Source organism: Cyanistes caeruleus, chromosome 15 (genome assembly GCF_971803275.1).
Source record: "Cyanistes caeruleus chromosome 15, bCyaCae1.hap1.1, whole genome shotgun sequence".
In the NCBI taxonomy this organism is placed as follows: domain Eukaryota; kingdom Metazoa; phylum Chordata; class Aves; order Passeriformes; family Paridae; genus Cyanistes; species Cyanistes caeruleus.
In genome coordinates, this window is record NC_141715.1 from 8842849 (window position 1) to 8852196 (window position 9348).

Here is a 9348-nt window from a genome sequence, read left to right on the forward strand (position 1 = left end):
GAAGAAATGAGGGTTGGGGTAGGAGATGACTAGATTTATAACTTCTTTTGCTTCAATTAAACTGATTTCAGGTCTGTTCTCTGAACGGAGAACCCTACTAATCAAAAGGTATATCCTGCTCTGCTAGTGTCCCAAAGCCAACCCCTCATGATGGGCAGCATGGACAGTCCAGAGCCAGACATTATCCCATAAAGGTTTAGAGAGGGATTAAACCTGTTAGACAAGACCATTTGGGATGAGATTGAAACCACATTCCTCATGAACAAGGTGCAAGTGGGCACCAGGAGCCAGTGAACAAGAATGTTTCACTTTTAATGTCCTTGAACCTGCACTGGCTAAGACAGCTACCCTGCAGAGCCAGTCCTTCTCCAAAGCAACAACACCAATAACTTCACCTAAGGGATGAATACAGTGAGGATTTTGCTGAGGTTTAGCCATACTATTGGAAAAAAAAGTAATTAAATCATTCTATAATTCTTTTATCTGAAAATTTGCAAATAGAAACTTAGGGTTTTTTCCCTGAAACTGATTTTGAAGTATCATTGCCATTTGTATTTGTGACATACAAGTACCACATTTATTTATAACAGGGGAAAATACACTAATTATTTGAGATCTCTGCTCAGAGCAGATTTACCCCTTGTAGTTTGCAGGAGAGGGTGGGGGGAAATCTTATTACTGGTACAAACAGGAAATTCGGGCATAACTTTCTGACAAGGTTTTATAGATCTGCTTGTGGACAGGCCATTCCTTTCTCTCCTGGTGATTTGTTCCATTTTCCTCACTAGAGAGCTGAAGAAGAAATCAAGTTTTGATTTCCAGGCTGGGTTTTGCGTTCTTGCAGCAGGGCTATTTATACTCCCTGGAACAATAGGTGACCTTGGCCCGACGCGAGCAGTCGCTCAGCCCGTGCCTGCATTGTCCCGCAGCATTCCCACCCCGCTCCTGCGCTCCTGCCCTGCCCAAGGCTGCCAAGCCCTTGGACGCAGGGTGGGGACATCACAGAAATCATAAACAAAGCAAGCCACAAGGCTCCAGGCTCGGCCGACGGCGTGTCCAAAGGCGGGGAGAGGTGATTTCTCCCTCCCACGGCACGCAGGGATAAACTTCCATGCTGACCTCTGTCATGGGATTGTTTCTGTGCTACCAACAGCTGCTTCTTCCAGGACAAGCAAGCCTGTCCGTGGGGGGTTTCTTCCTTTCTTCCTGCAAACAAGCCAGGTGTCCTGGTTTTCCTCCCGGCTCGTTTTCGCACGAGGGAAGCCGCAGTCGGAGCGGTGCAGGGCCCGCCCCGCTGCCCTCACAGGCCGCTCCCCATGCCCTGAGCAGCAAGGGGGGCATGCTGCCAGCCCCACCGCCCTGGGACAGAGCCTGCGAGCTTCCCGGATCCTCCCGGGGATTCCGCAGAGCCTGCCAGGGCTCTTGGGCAGCAGATGGCCGGCGCCTCTGTGAAAGCAGAGCCGCGATGTGCCGCCCAGCCAAGGCCAGCATCGGCTGGAGGCCCCGGCAAGGAAGGGGTGTCAGGGATCCCTCCCGGAGCAGAGGTGTCCCTCGCCTGCCGTGGGGTCAGATGGACAGAGGGGCTGTCCCCAGCCCTGCCCGGGGCCGAGGTGTCGGTGCTGCTCGGGGCCGGCGGTGGAGCGGAGCTCCCCAGCAGAGGGACCTCTTGCTCAGAGCTGGGAGCGCCGGCTGAGGCCGTCCCGCGGGCCCGCTCCGGCTGGCCACAGGCCGGCTGTGCTGTCCTGCTTCTCCCTGGGCCAACACCTGCCTTCAGCTCGCCCGCAGGAGGGGCCAGGACTCCCTGGGTAGGGCGGGAGGCTCATGCAGGTAGCAGCTCATCTCCCGCAGCACGGGAGGAGAGGGCAGCCCCGCCTTGGCTGAGCCTCCTCAGCACGAGGCCATCACAGCTCCCCCGGAATGGGACCTGGCTGAAGTCAAATCCCTGCAGTGATGACGAGGAGCAGAGCCCGAGCTCTCCCTTCGAGCCCAAGCTCGGATAAATATCTCGGGATACAAGCGCCAAACCCCAGGGGAGCAAAGCCCTGTTCTCATTTTCAAAGAGAAGACATGTGCTCCTTGTTCCAGCATCAGCTGCCACTTGAGAGGAAGGAGGAGCAGGAGTGACAAGGGGCTTTTGGCCTCGCAGGTTGGCAAAGCTGCTGAGGAGCCACCCTGTACCCACTGCAAGAGCACCGGGACTTCATCACGTCACCAACTTCTACCCTTCCACACCCTTTCCAAATCAAACCTTGGTGAACAAGAGGAAATGTACATGCCCATGAGACAGACAAGGATCCAATAACCATTCACTGAGAATCACATTCCTTTTCTGCCTCATTTAGACCAGAGCCTTGTATTTGCAGTTTAAATCCAAGGAAAGAGAGAATATTTTTCATCCTTCACCGTAACGTTTGTGTAGGGATATAATTCTGATTTTTATATTTCCCAAGCAGAGTAGAACTGAATCAGCACATTTGCATACAAGGGTTTAAGTAAATGGATTCCTCATCTCCCATTAAAAACCACTTTTTTTGTGAGATCTTCCCATCCACACCTTGGAGGAGAGATGGAACACCCATCAATGCCCAAAACCATGAAGCCAGATACAATTAACCCCTCCATGAGCAGACTGGAGGCTGAATGGACCAAGGGGACATTATCAGTGTCTGTTTAAGGTTGCACAACTTCCTCCTCCCTCTCCCAGCAGGACCCTCAGCTGGCAGGGTGCCCAGGGGCAGCAGGAGCCTCCCATGGAAGCAGTCCTGAATCCCAGCTGCTCTGGTGGGAGATTTTTCTCTTTAGCATGAGTCTGAGTATAATTAAGCTCCTACAACAATTGGATTAGAGGTTAGATTGCCTCCCCAAATCCCCAGGAGAGCCGCAAGAACAAGGAGAGGATATGGAGCTGCAGTTTGTGCCAGCACACACCTGCAGCAAACCCCAAGCAGCCTCACAAACAGCAGCCAGCAGGTCACAGAACAGGGGAGGTGTGACCCAGCAGTGCCCACAGCAGCCACGGCCTCCCCTTTCCCCAGAGCCTGGGGTAGCAAAGGCAGCCTCTGAGCAGGAAGGCTGGGATGGGGTTTAATTACTGACAGTATTTGAAGGGGTGAGTAAACACACACAAACATTTATGAGTGGAAGTCTGTGATTAGGCCCTGTTTCCAGATGGCTTCCTTGGAAAGGCTCTGGGATGGCTGCTCTGTCACAGCATGCGTGGTGCTATATACACCACTTTAAAACCTTTCTCTGGAAGTGCTCAAAGCACAGGTTTCCATCCAGACCCACATTCCCAACACCACCTGGTGCCTCAATCCAGGCTTCACCTCCCAGACACATCACCAAATTTTACAGAAATTTGTTTAAAAAGCCCCTTCTGCCTCACATCATCACCAGAGATGGCTGTCAGTTTTGAATTTTATTTCTGCTGTTAAAACATCCACCAGATGTTGGGAGTTTTTTGCTCTGATGGCACCACAGTTCAAACATGCTCTGAATGCACCACAAATCAGATCTAGATTTTTAAATATAATAATAATAATATAATAATTTTATATAAATATAAAATATAATATAATAATTTTGCTGTGGAACAATTTTCAGTGATGATAGGAATGGTAGTTCTAAATGGCACCTCAAAAAAGTGCTAGCTATCCATATGCACGACTCCACCTGTTTAGTAATAAACTTTGTACTGTTTAATAGTGAGATGGCAAAACTCCAATCTCAAAATTGCCCCCAGCCTTTGCAAACATCTTGTGATTTCTTGCCTGAATGATAAGGTCCAAAACGAGCAACCTTTCCATGAGTGAGAAATAATGACTGCAAGCAAGAATCACCAGGCCCCTGAATTATGCACAGATTAATTCTTATATTGATGCTAAGGGGGTTTCCTTTCCTGATATGATAATTTCCTTTTAACTGTTGAACTTGGAAGGGAGCCATCCCTGTGCACTTGGGCAGGGCTGCACTGTACTGGCCATGGAGATGGTATTTTTGGAGTGGGGGGCTGCTCCCAGCTCTCTCCTCCCCAAGTCTCATAGTGTGGTGTCAGGGGGAGTCATCCCACAAACTTGAGCAGTGAGATGCTCCAGCCACACTCTGCTGCCTGGCAGAGGAGGAAAGCCCCCAAACTCTCCCTTGGTTTGCTGCCCGTACGGGGGTGTCTCTGTGGGCGCTGCTGCTCTGTGAACACAGCAGCCCCCTGCCATCTCCTGAATGTTCCAGTAAAAAGCTCAGGTGCTGTTCAGTCTTAGTTTTTCTTTTTTGGGCAAAGGGTGTCTCCTCAGCAGCAGTGCCTGGTGTCCTCAAAACACCTCATCCTTTCCTGGCCCTTTGATAGTTTGAAACCATTACTCTTTGTCCTAAAAAAGGTCAATTTAGGTTAGATGTAAGGAAGATTTTTACAATGAGGGTCATAAAACACTGGCATAGGTTCTCCAGACAGGTGTGGATGCCCCATCCCTGGAAACATTCAAGGTGAGATTGGATGAGGCTCTGAGCTGTTTGGTCTAAAAGGTGTCCTGGGTCATCACAGCCATGTTGGACAAGATGACTTTTACACGGTCTCTTCCAAGCCAAACCATTCTATGATTTATTATGATTTTATTATTCTATTCTGTGATCTGTCAGTTGTTGCCTGTTCCAGCCTTTTATCTTTCCTCCATGGCACCCTCCAGGTCCCTCTCCAGCCCCACAGCTTTCACACAAGGGCACACATGTGCAGATGCTGTTTTGATGGGTGGTTGAGCCACATCTCCCTGCAGCAGTCTCCAGGCAGCACCACACCAACATCTGCTTCAAACCCCATTTCCTCAGTGCCCCAGATGTGATTTCAGCACTAAGTAATGTTTCTTCAGTAGCTGAAGCAGCTCTGTGTCTGCCTCATCACAGTGAGTGCTGCCCATTAGCATGCCACAGGCTTGAAAGAAACAATTCAACAAAAACCAAAGAGCTACAAAGGGGAGAATATTCCCTATGGCCTAGTTGAACTCCCACTGAATTACCCATAAGTGTTTCCACTGACTCCAAGGTGAATTTGCTCCAGGGCCAGTCACTATCCAGGAGGCAACCTATAAATGGATGATATTTCTGTGTGAGTCATCTATATGTACAGCCAAATTTTGCTCCTTTCTCCACTGGGTCTTTTGTTTTGTTGTTGCTGTTTATGTAAAGAGCTCTGTCCTTCTGTCACCTCAACTCTTTAATGACCAGACACTTGGCATCACACACAGGGTGATGACTGTAGGCTGCAGAACATGAAGCATCACCACCCAACTTTCTGCTAGAACATGAATTTATTTCTTCCTTCATAGAATTGTAGAATTATTTTGGTTGGAAAATACATTTAAATTAATCAAGCCCAACCCAACACTGCCAAGTTCACCACTAAACCACATCCCCAAGTGCCACGTCTTTTAAATCCCTGCAGGGATGGTGATTCCACTACTGCCCTGGACAGGCTGTTCCAATGCTTGACAACACTTTCAGTGAAGAATTTTTTTTCCTAATATCCAATCTAATCCTCCCCTAGCACAACTTGACGCCATTTCCTCTCATCCTGTCACTTGTTACCTGGGAGAAGGGACAACTCCCACCTGGCTACAACTTCTTTTCAGGGGGTTGTAAAGAGCAATAGGGCTCACCCTGGTGTCATCATGTCCTTATGAGCATCACCCACTACAATGAAAATGTGCTCCCTCCATTTTGAGATAGCACATTGCCATGAAGAAGAAAGAGGGTTTCAGAAGATCACACTGGCTTGTAAAGGCATTTTGTTAGACTGCACCAAAACAAGTGCTCACCCAGACTCAGGTCGCAGGGAGCACACTCAGGAGGAGTGGGGCTCCCTGGCATCTCCAGCAGTGCTGTGGTTGTACCAGTTGCAGTAGTTGTCAGCTAGCTATTGCATCCTCCCTCACTGATAGCTTTGTCTAACCAGCAACATAAGGGCATGGAGTCTGGAAACAGATGTCTGGAAATCATGCTGGGAAATGGCTTTCAACCATTCAGAACACAGCACTCAGCTGGCACCTGAAATCTGATGAGCAGCAAGGGAGCAGGGAAGGAGCTACACCCCCAGCTTTGCAGATCCAGACACCAGAAATTAACCAATAAATTCTCTGGCTGAAGAGCTTCAAAATGTTTGAAAGAAATTAGCAGCCTTATCTGTTAAAAGGGTTTAAGCAATGTGAGACCAAGGCAGCTCTTCAAGAACACTCAAAAAAACAATCAAACATAGGAAGTAAATCTTTGTCTGCTTCCCCAAACTACCACTCAAGGCAATTTGAAGGAATTTAGAAGCACCTGATGTATTTTGATAGGTTCTGAAGACACTGGCAGGGAGAAGTAATGTAGAGAGAGAAGCCCTTGAGAAGTGATGAGACCCCCTCAGACCATGTGTTTGAGGCAAAGGAAGAAACGAAAGCTGTAATTACTCAAAGGAAACATTTCCAGAGCCGAGAATTTTCCAATTAAAATAAAGGCAGATAAATACAGGACAAGCCTGAGGACAGGCAGCAACTTCGTATTCCCAAACTGGCCCTCTATAAACAACATTTTCTGCCACAAACTGGGCTTTCTGGAGAGAAACAGCCAACCCCATCTTTGAGGGATTCTTCTGGGCAAACAATCTGTACCCTGAAAATACAATCATCCATTTGCCAGCCTGTGTACTGCTGATATGTACCTCAAGCATATCACATCAAAGCCAAGGCTTTTACCAGCCACATCCCTCCCTCCATAAGGACCCAAAGACTCACAGATCCAGTGCAGAATGGGATGTTGTCAGGGAATGGCCAGTGACACCTCTAGACAGTGTGACAACATTACATTCAGAAAACAGAAGAAATGAAAAAGCTCCATCTCTTTAGTGGGTGTTTTTCCTGCAGGAGCCAGGAGAGATGTGCTTGGCTGCCTGCCATGCCTGGAACACATCCCCTGCCCATTTGGATCTGCTCAAACTTCACTGACTGCATTACTTGGCTTAGAATCCTAGAATTGTTAAGGTTGGAAAAGACCTCCAAGATCATCAAGTCCAATCTTTGACCCAATTCCCCTCTGCCCGCTAAACCATGTCACAAAGTGCCACGTCCATTTGTTTCTTGAACACTTCTAGGATGGTGACTCTGCCATTCCACTTATGGGCATGACTGGCCAAGTGTAATCCTAGAAGGTGTTGAACTCTCACATTTTTCATAGGCTACAGCCAGAGCCTCAATATTAATGTCAGAGATGGTCAAAGTTACTTTTTTCAAGCTATGGAAACTGGGTGTGTAATGGCTGCTTCCTGTCACCTTCCAGGATCAGCTTCCCTACACACCTCAGTGCTTTTGTTCCACACCTCATTTCTTGGTGTTAGAAATTAAATTGTCCTCACCTTGAAAGACGAGAGCTCAGGTTTTCTCTGAGGAAGGAAAACATACTAAAATATAAATATTAATATAACATTACCTCTAAAAGAACAGTTGAATGACAGTTCATTTTTCCACCTTTTATGTAATTTTTTAGCTTTGAAAAGTTTCATTAAATTAAATTAAATTAATTTATAGGAACAAAATTAGAATCTAGATAGCTAAAGAGATTTCCTTTCATTTACAATTCTTCTGCTTTTTTAATTGCTTGGCTCAAAAGCAAGCAGAGCTTTTCGTATCAGTCTTAAATGCTTATTGTTAATTTTCTTCTATAAATGAAACTCCAGACATCTTCCTTGTAAAAACATGCCAGAATTTACAGTGGCACCAAACTAAAGCAATAATTTCTGCAGATACTAAGCAGATTTCATTATTGTCAACATGTTTCTCACATCATAGGAATAGGTTGGACAATTCAAATGTCATATAAAATGTGGGATCATTTTACTGGAGGGGAAGACTGGAGGATCCCAGTCCCTTGGTGTTTTAGCAGTTCTAATTCCTTCCACAAGGCAGAGAACAAACTATAGAAATACATAGAAACCAAATACTGAAACATTGTAAAATACTTTCAACAGAATTTGGACCAGCTCAGGTATGCAGAAATAACCTTATTTCTCTTTCAGTTCTTAGAGAAGGTTTTGGCATCACTTTTAGCTGGAGAGACTATTGCTGCATGAAACAGGTCTGCAAGGAGGTTTGTTGAACTGAGAAAGAAGCCAGAAGACCTTACAGAAAGAAATCCATCCTAGAGGCCAATGTCTAAATTCATCTTTAATTATCTATTCACCTTGTGCAGCCCCAGGAATTCCAAGAGTGCTGGGAGATCAGACATTTATCTTTACATCCTCTCAGCATCCCATTAATTTTATTTTTATTTTTAAGGAAGCCTCTTTTGTCTGTCTCTCCTCACTTTCTCCTGCTATAGCCTCGTTTGAAAGTTCAGGGACAGCAAGGCCAGGTCATGCCAATGCACAGTTCCTCAGTCTGCATGGAAGATTATAGCAGAGGAATAGCAAATGTCAAGAGTCCTTTCTTTAACCAGGAAAAGCACTGTGGTTTGGAGGATCTGCAGGGCAAAACACCCAAGAGATTATAGGAGAAACCAAGTACAGAGAGAACACAGAGATAAGTCTTTTACCATCACACAAGAGCAGAAGTGCTTTCAATCTGTGATCACTAACAGCAGGACAGACAAGTTCAAGCCTTTAAAGCTAAAAGCCCATTGTTAAAATGTGAAAGGGTCCAGAGGAGGAACAGAAGCCCAAAATAAACCCCCAAAACTTGAGGAGCCTCATACCTTTGGGCTGTTTTCCACAAGAAGAGACAGAGAGGGTGATGCCCAGAGACCTACATCTGTCCACACTGGAGCTTGATTTCTCCCCCACAGTTTGTGTAGATGGTACAGCTGAGCTGGTGGCAGAGGAAGGATTTAAAGGATTTAAGAGAATACTTTTTCCATTTACTAGCCCACACCCAGGTCGTTCCACTTTTCAGTGGAGTAACAGAATGTCCACCAAGTCCTGACACTGTTGAATAAATGGAAATAATCTTAATTACATGGCAACAGATGCATATTTGTGCTGATGTTTAACAGATGATAAAGAAATTGAAACTTGAAATTTGTTGTTGATTTTTGTAGGATTTCTTGATGAGACTGTCAGTGCTGACTCCAGAACAGTTCAGTCCCAGAGGGACTAAGGCTCCAGTGTGCCTTAACATCACCACCAGGGATTGTTAGAAATGTTAAATCAGGAGCCAGATGGTGGGTGCATGGCCCATGCCTGGCTCTCCATCTGCATCAGCATTCCAGATTGCATAGTGGAATAACACAACCACACAGAGAGCCAGTCTTTGAAAACCACAGGGCCCAGCCAAAGACCTGAGCTTTTTGGTTGCAATAGAAACAAAATATTTTGTGAATAAAATCAGAGTT

General features: G+C 46.3%; 1 long non-coding RNA gene across 1 annotated transcript; it reads left to right on the forward strand.

Annotated features, from left to right (window-relative positions):
• The first annotated feature begins 872 nt into the window (after positions 1–872).
• LOC147650358 (uncharacterized) lies at positions 873–9034 on the forward strand. Its single transcript, XR_015276827.1, has 2 exons — positions 873–3109; positions 8039–9034. It is a non-coding gene; the product is annotated as an uncharacterized LOC147650358 (long non-coding RNA).
• Positions 9035–9348: the final 314 nt, after the last annotated feature.